Genomic DNA, 16,164 nt, shown 5'->3' on the forward strand with positions numbered 1-16,164 from the left:
TTAGAGCACTTCAAATGAAAGATGAGACTAGGAAGCATTGGGAGCTCATATCACAGCAGGAGCACGAGACCTGTTTTTTCGGTGTGTGACCGTATCAGGGTAGGTGTTTGTTTTCCAAATACATTCTTTTCAATGAGCTGAAGTTTAATAAGGGATTGCCTGGGGTTTTTCCCTGATGCCAGAAATGTACCTAATGCCTGCTCACTATTGAAATGTTTTTGACCTTTGAAAGAGCTTAAATAACTCAGACATTAACATAAGAGACCACCGCAAATTTACATAGTTCCTCATAATGAGAATTTTCCGAAACACTTCAAAATACAGTTGCCTGAACCACACTGAGGTTAGAAAGTTATCTTGGAACTAGAGTTATGCGAGTTTGGAACAAACTGTAATCCATTGTTGTGTTAGGGAAAGTGCTTCCCAGAGGTGGAAAAGAGGATGATGAGGTTTTTGAGTAGTAATGAACTAGTAATGATGATTTCTAATTCATAGTTATAATATTAATTGTGGCACAGTGGTGCAGTGGTTAGTATTGCTCCTCACAGCACTGGGGCCTTGGGTTAAATTCCCAACATATAAAAAATATCTGAAATAATCCTAATCATAAACTGTAATTTTAATATAGACTATATATAGACTGAAAGATTGTCAAGATGGTTTTTTAAACCTCTGAAACAGAATTTACACTTGATTAGTTAAAAGAAAGGAAAGTAAGTATGACAATATGAAAACGCCAGTTGAGTTAGAGACAAATTACATGGAAAATTAATAGGAGTGGTAAAAAAAGATTTACTGCCATGTTGAAACCTGTCCTGTCCTAATGAGAGAGCAAATCAAAATCGTTGGACACAAATGTTTCAGAATATTATTTAAAGTCCCTGAAAAAAAATGCTTTCATGTTTAATCTGCTACATTGAAAGGTTGTATTTTGCATTTCAAGAAAAGAGTCGTAAAATTAAGAGTAGCATAGGAGTGCGACCCCAAAATGTTTTTCACGGAGATACAGTATAGGAGATATACATTACAGGCTAGCAGCTACAATATATCACCCTGCAGCTCTCAACTGGCTACCCACTGATGCTAAGCATGGTGGAGCCTGGTCAGTAACTGAATGGGAGACCTCCTGGGAAGCTATGGTTGCTGCTGAAAGTGGTGTTAGTGGGACTAGCAGGGGGCGCTCACCCTGTGGTCCGTGTGGGTCCTTATGCCCCAGTATAGTGGCAGGGACACTATACTGTAGTGGGTGTCGTCTTTTGGATGAGATGTTAAACCGAGGTCCTGACTCTTAGTGGTCATTAAAGATCCCCAGGCATTTCTTGATAAGAATAGGGTTGTATCCCAGTGTCCGGGCCAGATTTCCCCCCTCATTCTTCCAGTGTCCCCATTTATGATTGGCTTGCACTTGCCCTGTGATGGACTGGCGCCCCGCCCAGGGTGTACCCTGCCTTGCTCTCGTTGCTTGCTGGCTAGACTTCGACTTCCCGTAACACCATATGGTATAAAGCGGTTTGATCGGAAATGAGTTCATTTTAATTATAGTTTATCTTTAGATAAACCCATATTTAATATGTAATATGTAGCTGCAATGTACATAAAAGTAACAGTAGAAACTGGTTTAGTTTGTAAGTAATCATAGTCATCCTCAACGTAAATCCTAATTCAATGATGGTTAATAATCTGATCAAGATGCAAGGACCCGGCACGGAACCTTGTGGAACGCCTTGAGTAATTGGAGCATCATCAGGTTTAAAACACTCAAGATTTAAAAAATGGCTTCTATTACCCAAAACAACTAGAAGTGCCACTGATCCTTAATTAATTTTAATAATCCAGTAGAATGCCATGATTCATAGTATCAAAAGCTGCACTTATTCCAGAAAGGCAAGCATAGAGTCATAATCCATCAAGTAAGTTATTACCCACCTTAATAAGGGCTGTTTCAGTAATGTGTCATTGTCTAAATCCCAAATGGAAAGGTTCAAACAATTCATAAATTGCAAAATGTGATTGCAGATCATCTGCAATCACCTGTTACATAATTTTGCCAAAAATGGATACATTGGAAGTCAAAGAGTAAAGAATTATAAAGTTTTATTTTTCTTTACACAGGTGTAAAAGCAGTTAACTGTATGTCTACAAGGTACAAAACCAGACTTCAAGATTTATTGATGAGATTAGTACAAGGGAGACTAGATTTGAGCAGCAGTATGGGAATACTGTCCAAAGCAAAAGTAACATGATATAAATCAAATTTCTCCACATCAGTATTGAGTGTATTTGATTCAATTGCAGAAGGTGAGATCCACAAATGATTATTAATAGTGTGTATTTTGTTGTGTAAAAGTGCTTCTTGTTGAGGGAAGGAAGGCATACTTACAGTAGCTGGTCCAAGCATTTGATTGGTGGTTGAGAAAATAGTTGTAGGGTTACTGTGACGCCACTCAATATCTATAGTAAAAGGAGAATCTGGCTGCCTTAGGGTCATCCCTACAGGGAAGTGGATGTTATTCATAATCCTGTAAATAAAAGGTCTTCTACCTCCACAAATGCTCAAGGTGCTCTCTTGCTGCTTTCGTAGAATACAACTCATTTCAGGAATAGCATGGGTGGGGATGAACTAGTACAAGAAATTGGAAATGTTTTAGAAATGTCTACACCCAAAGAATTGACTAAATATGAGGTATGACCATAGTTATGCTTTTTTAGAGCTGGCAAGCTGAATGTGAAGAAGTTCAAGACATTGTCCACTGTATCTAGTGATCTTGGAGAAGTCCAAAGGGCCAAGTTAGACAGTGCCTTGCAGGATTTTGCTTAGATGAATCAAGTCCCATTATTGTCTTGTCTACGTTGAGAACTCAGCACTAAAGGTCTTTGGAACATCAAATCTTAAAGCTTCTTGGCCAATTTAATGGCAGAAGGTAGTGTGTAATATTGTGTGTATTTGATTATCTTATTGTGTGTAATTGATTATCTTCTAACCCTAGAGATTCACGATGGGCACCAGACAAAAGATTGTATTTTTAGTTTTAAACTATGGTAGTTATTTTAAAATACACATTTAATTCCAAATAATTAATGAGAATACGTGATAAATTTATGTGGTTTTATTTGTCTGTTTAGGGAAAGAACATAGTACACTGAACGGAAGCCTGTCATGTGCAATGGTGTTCTGCTTGCAGGGGAAAAACTCTTATTTCCCCACAGCTAAATGGGTCACGGTGAATCAAGCTGTGAGCTACATTTGTATCTTCTTTCTTCTCTCACCATGTCATAAATTTCCCTTTATCTCCCACCCCTGCTTTTCGCCCATGTTTTATAACTTTCAATTGACTTTTTTTATTTAGAATGCCCTAGATTTCTTAAATGACTTAGTTCACCGCCAAAGGGCAATTTCTTTGTCTGAGGTTCTTAAAATTCCTCTTGAAAAATTAATGTGCTTATTAATGCTTTTATCCTTGAAATATCTGGTTTCACAATAGCCAAGTACCTCATGATAAAAATCTGGTAATAGAAGTGAATTTATAGACAGTAATACAATATAGTAATACAAGTGAATACCATACTTTCAAAGCTTTTTCTTAATTGTGATGTGAGATATTATAGAAATCTAAGATAATAAAATGTTATTATTTTGTGAAATACCATCAGTACAAGTACCAGTTTTTTTCAAACAGAGTCAAAGCAATTATATAAATACCAACTTCCCTCTGATTGTTTTATTTTAGAGAAGTCTAATCACAGTGTGGTTGGTTTGTTCCCTAAATGTCCTCTACAGTAAAATACACATAAAAATGTTAACAGTCACTGTCAAAATCATATCAGATTTGACTTGTCCTACTCCGAGCGATTAGTAATAAAAACTTTGTGGAACAATACTTAAACCAGCATACAGTATATGAACAAATGCATATAATGCAGGTGCACAAATTCCTAACAAATGCCCTTCATCTAAAGTTTTGTATTTAGATTCAAAACTTATACTTTTCAGATGTTGTAAGAAAAATTGCTATATGCCACAAAATCATAAAAAAATGAACATTGAAAATAAAAATAACATACTTATTAGCTAAATTGTCAAGTAGTCACATGTTCCAACAGTTGAGATAATTTCAAAATTTACAACAAATTCCGTCAACTCTACCCATTCATTAACAAGGGTGTTTATTAGGCTCTGATGTGTTACTCCTGGGCAGTTCTGTCAGAATTCGTTAACAGTATTAACCATATACAACGGAGCTGACTATCACTAACTTCTGAAATTACCTGTTGCGCTTATTGATGATGTGTTCATCAATGTGCTGTTTCATACCTAAATTATGTTATCAAAGGAAGTGAAAGTGATTCATGTTATTGCTAGGTTATTTGGGGCATTCAGATGAACCATCAGTTATCTTTTCAAAGTTGTACCATTTCAACATGTTTGTCAAGGTACACGTAAGTCAACTGAGGATTATGTGTTATGTGATTATGTGTTAAACATGCACAGGAGCTATTCTTAGTAAGCAGTCAAAATACAGTATAATTTAGAATCACAGAAATGTCTGATGGAAATTAAGTATATGGTTTATGAAAGTAATCAATATTAACAGGAGCGTAACAGCGATTGAAGTGATATTTTCTCAGAAATTAATCCATCGATTCCATTATATTGTGGCCAGATGTTTTAATTTGATATTGAGAGGCAGAGGATAACAGGAGAAATATGCACTGTAGAGTGGACTATAGAAACGATCATGCTATTTGTTTATTTATGAGGCTACCAAGAACCATAAGTCAGTCCCCTTTGTGGTTTCATCTCTTTTTGCATGTACTGTGTGTAACTGGTCTTTAAACATTTTCACGATTTATGTTTAACTTTTCTGTAGCCCACTCTTTTATAATCACATGGCAGAGTATGAATATGCTTTACAATTGTGAATGTTTTAAAGCATTTTTTTGTATTTTTCATAATAGTGTAAATATTTATTTTATTTTGTTATATGACTTTTGAGGTGGGAAACCACAATCCCACACTCCACTATTGTGAAACCCCTGGCATACTCACGCACTTGTAGATTATGTACTGTGCGGTTTACCTTCTCAGAAATGCTGATAAAGAAACAGAAACATATTCAAAATTTAAATTGCACTTTAGTAAGTGGTCAAGTGCCTTTATAATGTTATGACCTAAAAGGTTTTGTGTTTTTCTTTATATTGCACAGAATCACACTGTAGGTGTCTAGCTATTACACTATTGTTGAAGATATTTAATATTTAACAGTTGTCACACTATTTTCAGTTTGCCTTGTCTCACAGAAATTCAGGAACAGGTAGCAGAAGTTCCTTTACAATCCCTAATAACATCTCATTATACTGTATTTGCCTCTCATGAGCTCTTTGAACCTCTTCAGTCAGTGTTTATTCTGAAACACAGTATTAACACAGCTGGTGGCTTCTGACTCTGGGTCACAACATTTTCTTCACCTTCTGTTTTCAGGTACAGATTGTGATATAGTCGGTCACAGCATCCCGCTGGATTACAAGAAAAGTTATCGATTGATCATTGATACTTCCTTTCATTGGTTTGGCTTTTATTTAGGTACCAATTTGTACATCTTGACTGTTTTGTCATATAGTACTGTACATTTACATGCAAATAAATATGATACTAATGCAGTTTCTGCACTTTAGAGGTATAAATAAAGCAGGACTTTCTTAACCTAAACAATATCAAGACTGAGGTTATGTTTCCGATATCATATAAAGTTAGTGTTTTACCCTGTGTTGTTATTTGAAGTGTTTATTGGGAGTGTCACAATGATATCTCCCTTCCACTTGCATAATATTGCTCAGTTAAGTCCTGCATTCAGCCATATGAGGCTTAGATATTGATGCAGGCTTTTCTTTAATTAAAAGTAGATTAAAGTGATGCATTCTTCTAAGTTATCAAACAGGCTTCATTATATCCAGAATTCTGTGACTTCAGTGCTGTATATAGTCTGTATCAGCACATGATGTAACTTCCATCTGTTAATTTTACTGACTCTCTGTGAAACTGAGTGGACTTTAAGGTCCACACTCTCACATACTGTAAAACTCACTGAATGGTCTGACTTCAGGTGTCTTAAGTACTGCCTTAGTATTCCTCATGCTTAATGTGATATCTGTTCACTCAGGCATTCTTATTCTGCCCAAGACAAGGCTCCACAGAGCCATATTGTAGACTGCGCCACATCAGTGGAATTGCCTGAACCTAGTAGAAACACTGTCACTGTCAGTATAGGTAAATCTTATCTTTTCACCAAAGCTTTTGATAGATAATTAAGCTTTGCTGTTGTAAAAATATTGATTCCCTTCACTTAACTTTGTGACATGATTTTGACTTTCCTTTGTGAAGTGGTTTTGAAACAATTGTAATGAATTGGATGTATAATGCAACTAATAATAGTGCCTTTTTAACAAAAGACCAATTGTCTGCTAAAATTATACACAGAACAGTGTATAAGTGGAATAAAAACAGCTCTCCACTGATATTTAAAACAATCACAATTCAGAATATAAACATTTACTGGTGGATTTGATTTTGAGCCAGTTTTAATATGAATAAAGACGAATCCAATGACAATGTTTCCAATGACACACAGTAATTAATATACTGTATTAGCATTGAAGTTACGTTTGTAGATTTAATTTTTGTCAGATAATACTGGAAGCACGTAAAGAGTTGGGGATTTTCTAAACCCAGGAAGCATTAGGTTTTCGAAGGAACTCAAAGGTTGTGGTCCCCAGGTGACCTACTTTAATTTTACCATTATGCAATAATTTCCCTAATGTTCCTGTTATGAGTGAGGTATTTTTGAGAAAGAATGGGAGATTTCCTATGGTAAAAAATGTATAAAAAGAGGACCCCGACAGATAGACACCAGAGGTGTGCCGCCAAAGATAATTCATAACTCGACAGCTAAGGCAAGAATCGAGAAACCCTAATGGAGCGTCTTATCTTAAGCGTTACAATAGTCCTGGCAGTTCTGATGACACTGACTTCAGTCGCCGAATCTCAGAGTAAGTGGGAAACCATCACTTTTCATTTTTAATAGCTTTGGAGATGACCCATCTGCCAGAAGAACGGAACCAGTCCTTGTGAAACCTGAATGTGCGACTTAACATTCGTTACTCGCCTTCTTCCGGTTTGATCTCGAATGCACCAGATTTTGTCCGCATACTGCGGCCCTGATTTCATTTTTTACTGTTTACTTGTTGTTGGTTTGTTTGTTTTTTATTGTAGTTCTTAGTAAATGCAAATAACATCCTTCTTCCCCCCCCCCCCCCCCACAGGTCCTGTAAGCTGTTGTGTGTCTTATTCGGAAAAGCCAATCCCACTCAAAATAATAAAAGATTATAGAATTCAAGATACAAAGGAATACTGCAACATCAATGCAGTACTGTAAGTACAGTTTTATCTCTATTTCAACTTGAATTGTAGCAATATCATATTTTATCTGCTTACTGTAGATGTCACTCTCTTATTTTGCTGTGTGACTGTACCTACTGTACAGTACATACTTTCCTATACCATTTACATTACACTGTCTATTACAGGGGTTTCCAGCCCTTGTCCTGGAGGGCCCCAATCTAGTTTTATAAGACACTCTGAAACATGTGTTTTTAGATTTACAACACTTTTCAGCTATAGATCAATGTAACAAGTATTTAAGGGACCTCTATGCCTGAATAGTCTTCAGACCTGGGTGTTTATTGATGACTAAATTGCTCAATTAAAAAAAAAAACACAGGTAAATTGTCTTCAGGTCTTTAGAAGTAAATTATTTAAATTTAATGAGCCATATACTGTAGTTCAGCTATAGACTGTAAGTGATCCATATATATACTCATACTGTATATATTGTATACTGTATGTGGTTTGTGCTTTAAATGCTAGAATATCTCATATTAAAAGACAATAAATAAGATGTTCATGCTTAACACTGTTAGGGAAACAATCTATCGTGCTAAATTCTTTTCATTTTCTATCACAGATTCTTAACAGTGAGGGGAAGGCAAATCTGTGCAAATCCAAAAGACAAATGGGTTATGACAGCCATACAGAAGATCAAGTAAGGTCACTTTTCGTGTTTCAACATTTACAGTATGCTTTTCATGTAGAAGAATCTTTTGGACATGTTGTCCTTTTATTTTGAAATAATGATGTTTTCCCTGCACACTCTTAAAGGAACAATAAGATTGCTGGCTGATGTCATTGACACAATTTTGCACTGCTAACAAGACTGGAGGAGCCCTGGAAGACGAAAACTGCCTGACAGGATGTATTTGACTTTGTTTTTAAGAATTCCTTTTGTTTTAAAAATGTTTTTGTTACAATTTTACAGATTTAGACAGATTCAATACTATTGTGAAAGATTTAATATATAATTGGAGATTAAACCTGTTGTTATGCAATGTAAGAATCATGTATATTTATATATAATGTTCAGTTACAAATAAATTCCATAGCATTGCATTGTTGTCTGGAGGACATGTTTTCTTTTAAAAAAATATTTCACAGCACATAAAGTATACAAAACCACCGTATTTTCACACAAGCTTCTGGTCATTGTACAGTACTGCATGGAACTTAACCTAGAACTCGGAGGCAGATAATGTTTTTTGCTGTCTGCTCATCTTGTCTGAGAGCCATAACAACAAGGCTTTAGAAATTGATTCTGGAATGGTTGATAGGATTAGATTATACTTTTTATTATATTTTTTACCTTCGAACTGTCTATACAGTGACATACCACAACTCCATAGTTTGACATTCAAACTTGAAAGATCATTTGTTTGTTCTATTAACATATACGGTGTAACACAAATATTAGTGGGGTTCATGCTTTACTGCACTTTATTTCACCTTATGCAAAACATCAATGATCTTAAACTTGTGTAAGAGAGTATGTGGCCAAGAGATGTTACCTAATTACTTGCACAGAACCTTCTGAGAGATAAGGAGAGTCCCAGGAAGCATGAAGTTTATGTTGGGCCGCTCACAAATTTTTGTCTGTTGTCTGGTACCTGGCCAGCCCATGGCAGAGTTAATGATGTCTTTTTAGAGTGTGGTCCAGTTTGAGCCACTAATGACTTGTGAGGGAGCTGTTACTTGTGCCTCATGAATTAGCATTCTGAAAGGGGAGCCACTTGTTGATGTTTTATTGTTCATGCCAGTGGTTAACTACTCAAAGAGAGTAGGCAATAGTTCCAATGAAAGGTGATCATGGCATTCCAGTTCACATTGGCTGTGCAACACATACAAGAAAAAGAATCAGGGCATCACAGCTCTGACACATTAATAGTTTTTGCTGCTGCACATAGAAATATTAGGACTGAGCTACAGTATAAGCATATACTAATTGTTAAATGCAGTGTAATGTTTATGTACTGTATCATTCTAAGCATTCTGTTAAATTACATCAAAATGGCTGTTTTAAAAAATAACTTTCAAGGCAGAACTGTATAATTAAAAGATGTTACATGTGGCAATTGCTTCAAGGTGTTGAAACTGTGAGCTCCATGCAGCGTGTGCAGCGAAACCTCAAAACCTCATCAGAGGCCTGAAATGAGCGCTCAGTGAGACTGGGCTGCCCTGCGTCGATGCTTCAGCCGCAGGACCTTCTGAACATTCTGAATCTTTTCAGTAATGGTGCTGTCATTCACACACGGGCCGAACCTGCTCTTGAGAAGGTAGCGGATCAGCTGGATGCTGCGCTCATCCATCATTGGCTTGGGCTCCCTTTTCGTGTTGCCACGACGACCCGTGATGCTGTGGGTCATGAGGTACTGCTCATCAAAAACCTTCAGCAGGAGGGCCTTACAGGCAGCGGACAGTGATGTTTCGTGGCCGAGCACGTTTTCCAGGCTTTTCTTAGTGTGCCCGTTATACAGGTCTTCTGACTTTCCCTTCACACCCTCGCTGGCCTCCCCCTGTAGGCTCTTGAGCTTCTTCTGTACTCGTCTCAGCTGGTTTTTGAGATCCTTGATTTCCATCTCTAGCTTGGGAATCGTCGCCACTTTCTGGTCCAGCATCTCTAGCCTCTCTGCAATGCTGAAAGCAAAATGAGGAAAGATAAAGAATAAAGCTTAATGGGGTCTCTTCAGCCATAATTATAGTTGAGCGCATTTTTGTACGTGCTGTTACCGAGGTCTATGAAATTTATGTCACTGAGTTTCACAATGTTACCACAATGACTGTGTGCGCAAAGGTACTCAATATAAGCCACATAGTAATTGAGGCTTATCAGAGGTCCTTTCACTATTCAAATCTCTGATTAGAAAACTGGAAGTCTTCAACATGCATTGAAAAAAAAACATCTGTTATTTATGAAGAAAAGCCTTTTATGCTAACAGAAAAACATACATTTAATCTAAAAGTACTTTCAATGCCATCTCTAAACACTGGGAAGTCTAAAATCAGGTCAGCAGCCCGAATTTGAGTTTCCATAACAACAATCTAGCAAATTACCTGCTCTTGTTTTCCTAATCAGCAATAAAACAGGAAACATACCTAAATGGCATTGCTGTATCAGAAACAATCTCTGCATCCATTGCCGAGAGTAATATTATGTGATGATCTGCAGGAAGCAGACAAAGGCTGAAGCTGAAGGACAATGTCTTGCAACCACGGACGACTTTACGGTTCTTAAGAAACTGTTGATTATCTCCTATTTTGGAACATCAATATTCCGTTTTGATGGATATTAAAAGTAGCTTCTGTATGTCTTCAGGAAAATACAGGGTTCTGTTGCTTGTTCTAATGCTGAGGTTGTGTTCTCTGAGTGAGAAACTAGAGCCCAGCTTCGTCTTGAAAGCAAAGCAACTTGCATTTATGATCATGAATAAACCATGCACAATCATGAATTATTCATGGTGGTGCCAGCAAATGTAGCTTTCATGCATAAATTCGAGGATTTCATGCATAATTCGTCATTAAATGTCACGACTACTCATGAAAAAACATGAAGATCATTAAAATTCTGTTACACTTTCAGTCTGAGCCATGAACATTCCATGAATATTTTGCTCGTGACTGCTCTTGGGGAACATTCATTAATCAAGAATTGCCTTCAGCAAATCTTTTAGTGAACGGGCAGTAATTTATGATGAAAAAGAACTTTAAAACAGTAAGATATAGAAATTGAAACGATAATAACAATAAACTGTACATTTTAAGAGAACTGAAATAAAAAAGTGGAGGCAGCCATCCGGTCCCCCATATAAATATGGAATGCAAAAACGAACAGAAAGTAGGTCAACAATGCAAAGATATGATGTGATATGCTGAATATGGATAGATGCATAGTGAACAAAACTATAGCATACTGCATATGTACAGCACCATATAAACTGCACTTTGAACCTTCAGCAGTCCTTACACAGTAAAGGGAAAAATATTTACAGTAATTACTCATTTATTTTCAAAGTGGCTACATTTAATAAAGCCTGGTATGGGAACATAATGTGTTATTTTATTGGCTTTGCTAAATTTAACTTTAGTTAGCAAGTGGATCGCACGTAACATTGCTATGTGATATGACAGAGTGTGCATTTTTCAAAAGCCGTTGTAGCTTCATAATATTGCATTATGCTTAAAATCCAATTTAATCACCTCATCCCTCTGCCTTGTCTCTCTGGTTTTTGGAGGACCATGGTTTGTCTTTGCCAAATTGCCAGATTCTAGGAAGGAAGAGTGAAAGGTAGAGAATAAAAATCTTACAAATGAGATAAATTAATTCGACCCATTTTAGATTTCTAGTATCTTCTTCATTCAAGGACCTCCTTCAGCCTCCTGTTGCAGGTTCACAGGAAGCTGGCTTCAGCAGCATGGCTTGCCAGCTTGCTCCTGACAGCCACTCTGAGCTCTGGGTGAAATGCCTCTAAATAGAAAGTCAGAATTTATCATGAAAGTGACCAGCAGGGCCTACAACTAGATGCCATGCATTCGCCAGGGTTTAAAACGGAGATCTGGCCAAGAAAGATGTGATGTAATATCAATTGAAAGTGACTGTCACATTAGTAAAGTCACTGTATAGCTTAGTCAGAAGAGCAGCAACTTTTAATTTAAGGATCCACTCACTGTTTGGGCAGATGTGTCTGTCTTTATTTTTGACACAACAATCTAGAGGGGCTGAATGGTCTGTTCTCTTTTGAACTTATGTTCTAAAACATCCCTTTCATAGAGGTACTACATGCATAAAATAATACTGCAGTATTAATAGAGACACAGATAAAGACTACCTGGTTTGAGTAACTAGATCTTTTTAGAAAAATAAAACATAGGGAGACCTCAGCATTTTAAACAGGTACACCACTGCCTCAGATGTGGTCAAATGTAGAAACACAGTAGCAGTACTCCAGCCTTAACTACTGTATAATTTGGGTCCAGTACTTTATTTTTAAAATAGGCAGTAGGTAGTGAAAGAAAAGGAAGTACAGTACGCAGGACAGCAGGTGCATTCCTCTGTGAATTGTAATATGCAATGTAATTAGAGAAACGTCAGTTCAGTTAAACCTAAAAATAGCACATGTGAACAATATAAGGGGGAAAAATCTTACATCAGCTGTACAAAGCTGACATGTCATGACGACACGTTTTCCGAATGTACACAGGGTAATAGGATCCAGTGGCAGAAGTATTGTGTAGTCCCTGCTGTATGTAATATGATCTCATGGAAAGACAGGCTGTCTTTCTTGTAGCACAATATATTTCATAAGTAATTTCAGACTGGTGTTGGCACAATGTACAGTTTGATATACAGGTATGTGCAACTGCGTGGTTTCGAAACAATTTAAAGCAATGTTTTGATTTCTGTATTTTGAATATACAATATAACACGGACAATGTAGAAAATTAAATTACATAAAAAATTAAATTGTGACATTTGTACTTGCTCTGACTGACCAAGTCTCTAATAATGCTAGATATTTGAACTCAGCTTTATTATTCTGGTAACACTTTATATTAAGGTTTTACATGCAGTATAGTATGTTGCATGTACTGGGTCATTTACACATGTTTAAAAATGGTTAGTCAAATATAAATAATGTATGTTGTGAATAAATCATATCAGATATTAAAATATAATAATGCTACTTTTAATTTGTAGCATTTGTCTTCAGATATTGTAATTTGCACCTCTAGTTCAGCCTTTGGAACAGGATCTAAGCAAAGTATTGTGCTAAGATAAGCGCATAGAGGAAAATTACTTTAATTTACAACCAGAAATAATTATTGTAGTTCTAAGATTTCACCTACAATTTAATAGGTGAAGCCTCTAAGAAATAAAACTCATTGTGGTTGCCGTTCTTAGGTGCTCTATAACATTTTGTGAGATAGAACTGTGGTACAGTTTTGTCCAGGACAGGATCTGAATGGGATCTGTTGCCTGAATGTACAGTAAAGGGTGTTGGGGAGCAGGACTGCTCTGGACTGTCTCTGGTGTGTTTGAACTCTCATGTTTGAAATGATTAAATTCTGTCACTGATTAGCCAAGGCAGAGTGGGGAATTCCTACGGTGATAAGAATTGCTCAAGTCTTTTAATATTGTACAGTACTTCCTCAAACTGTAACTGGTGAATTGTGAGCTCAGCTCCCCTGCTGTGATTCTGCTGTTACTTCTTGAGTGAGGTCCTGTATCCCAGCTGCTCCAGTCCAGTCAGCTCCAAGCTGTAGACGTGGTGACCTCATCATTTCATTGGTTTAGACAGGATAAGCTCTGGCCTGATGAGCCAATGTGGCTTGGATTTGGAAATTACCTCCTTTCTAAAATGAGTTATGGATCTGTAATCAGGTTTACTGATATATGAGAGACTAGACATGATTACAGCAGAACAAAGTAATGTCAAACTAAGCTTACTCGGTCAGTAACATGCTAAGAAATGTCTTTAAGTGCATTTTCAAGGAACAGCCAGACACAATTAACTTACAGTATTTGAACCAAAATGATTGAACCTTATCAAAACAGAGATATTGATCAATATGAAATAAGGTAAAAATTTCTGTAAAAAAACAAAAACAAAATAGCGAATTTGATTAAGAATGTGCACAAAGAATGTGCTTTTTCCTTTTGGCCCAACTTTGTATTCCTTTATTTTATGGGTAACACACCTGTTTTCCTCCCATGCTCATACAGCTTATTTTACACAGTGCCTACACTGCTACCACAGCGTTATTGAGACGCTGAACAATGCACAAAACCTCCTGCCCACAGGTCTTCTCTTTTTATCCCACGGAGGGATGGTTGCTCATGTGCCGTATGTGAACTTTAAACGTTCCACCTGCCCGAGAATCCCCCCAGAGAGGAAGAAAAGTACAATTGTTTTTGGCATAACGCCCTGCGAATTTTCCGTTCACCTCATAGAAGTGTATAAATGTGAGTCTGCAATGCACTCCTTCATCTGAAGCTCTGCTTGTTTAACTTCTTCTGTTATTGTTTGTAACTGTATCATCATGCTCAATGTTAAGATGAGTAACAGAACACTGAACCTGGCTGCACTCTTACTGATTGCAGTGTTTGTTTCTTACAACACCACTGATGCAGCGAGTAAGTACGACTCCATCTAACGCATTTCTAACCTTTACTTTCAGAAATGAGAAAAAAAACAAACAAATAATGATTGTCATCATTCTTTTAGGAGGATATCGCTGCTGTAACAGCTATTCCAGTATCCAGAAAGTAAAACCTGAACTAATAAAGGCATACAAGAAACAGGATTCTAATGGAGTCTGCAACGTTGAAGCTGTCTTGTAAGAAAAAATGCTTTTTTTTCCTTTGTTGTCTAAGAGGTGCCTAAGAAGTTCTTTATAACTTCTTCATTTGATGTTTTTAATAGTATTATATTATTCTAATAGTATTACTAATAAACTGTGTCAAACCATCTACGCTATTTACAAAGTTCCTTGTGTTTTTATTTTAGGGGTTCACAGAGTTTAAACTGTTGTCAAAATGTACTTTTGTGGAAATTGTATTATTTCAGTATACTTGGAGTTCTTTTAGTATGAAAGGCAGATTGTAGTTAACAGTGATAGTGTTTACATACTGTATAAAGCATAGATTTCAAATTCCTCCTCTCAGTGTGTCGTGCATACACAGCAGCAGGTGTGAAAGTGTGTATTGCCTTTGGCAGGCTCATCACAAGGAAGGGATGGGAGATCTGTGCCGATCCAAGAGCGAGGAAGGTGAAAGAAATCATTCGTCGATTGAAGTAAGATTTGCATTTTGCATTTGCAGATTGCGTTCAAACCACAGGGTTTTAATTATATAAGATCTTCCTGTTAAAGGCTGGCTATAATGGCTCAAAAAATGCATTGCACAAAAGTGTGAAAGCCACACCAAGGCCATGTGAATCAGTGCAGGTCAGGCCAGGGTGACCTTGTTACACCATGCAACAGTGTGAAAAAGTGGTGGTTGGTTCTGACAAACTTACATTTTGGAGGAAACAGTTCATGGTATTAAAGTATTCAGTCTGAACAGATTAACTGCCAATTTCACATGTAAAAGCTGTTGGGAATTTCAGATTTTTAGAAATAAATGTTAGAACATTAGTAATTGAACACTGAAGCCTCATGAATAATGGCCGTGGATTTTGGAATAGGGATATTATGAAAACCCAGAAATAGAATAGGCCATTCAGCTCCTCTAAGATCACTCAGTCACAGTGTTTATTACACAGCATTTTTTACTATAAGTGTTTTTATTACATGTGTTGTTTCTTACAGGACAAAGGAAAATAGGAGCCATGGACAAAAACAATGAAACATCCGCTGATGTTTAACACAAAACAGATATAAATGGCTGATTTTTATTACTACTGGAAGTGATGCAGTCCCATAAGTAAGTTTTGTAAGAGTAATAGTGGGCCTTATGCATGTTTTTCATGCTTTTTAAAAAATTGCACTTAAATAAGGTGTACTATTAGTAACCTTTGTAAGGAACACATTATTAAAGCTAAGTATTTCATTTAGGAAGAGAACAAAAACAGTATTTTTCAGAAATGTGTTGTTTAGAACACAAGATGTTAATTTTGCTTATTGAGGAACTAAAAGTAGAATCTGTAAAATATGTGTTCATGTGATGATTTGATTTGTACTACAAGACTTATTGTAGTACAATAATTACATATTGTGCAATTGTA

At 36.6% G+C, this 16,164-nt stretch overlaps 1 long non-coding RNA gene across 1 annotated transcript; it reads left to right on the forward strand.

Moving 5' to 3' along the window:
- The first annotated feature begins 14,673 nt into the window (after positions 1-14,673).
- Positions 14,674-15,883, forward strand: LOC148836747 (uncharacterized). The gene is made up of 3 exons (XR_016090921.1): positions 14,674-14,776; positions 15,157-15,234; positions 15,749-15,883. It is a non-coding gene; the product is annotated as an uncharacterized LOC148836747 (long non-coding RNA).
- Positions 15,884-16,164: the final 281 nt, after the last annotated feature.

Source organism: Atractosteus spatula, chromosome 4 (genome assembly GCF_055471065.1).
Source record: "Atractosteus spatula isolate fAtrSpa1 chromosome 4, fAtrSpa1.hap1, whole genome shotgun sequence".
In the NCBI taxonomy this organism is placed as follows: Eukaryota; Metazoa; Chordata; class Actinopteri; order Semionotiformes; family Lepisosteidae; genus Atractosteus; species Atractosteus spatula.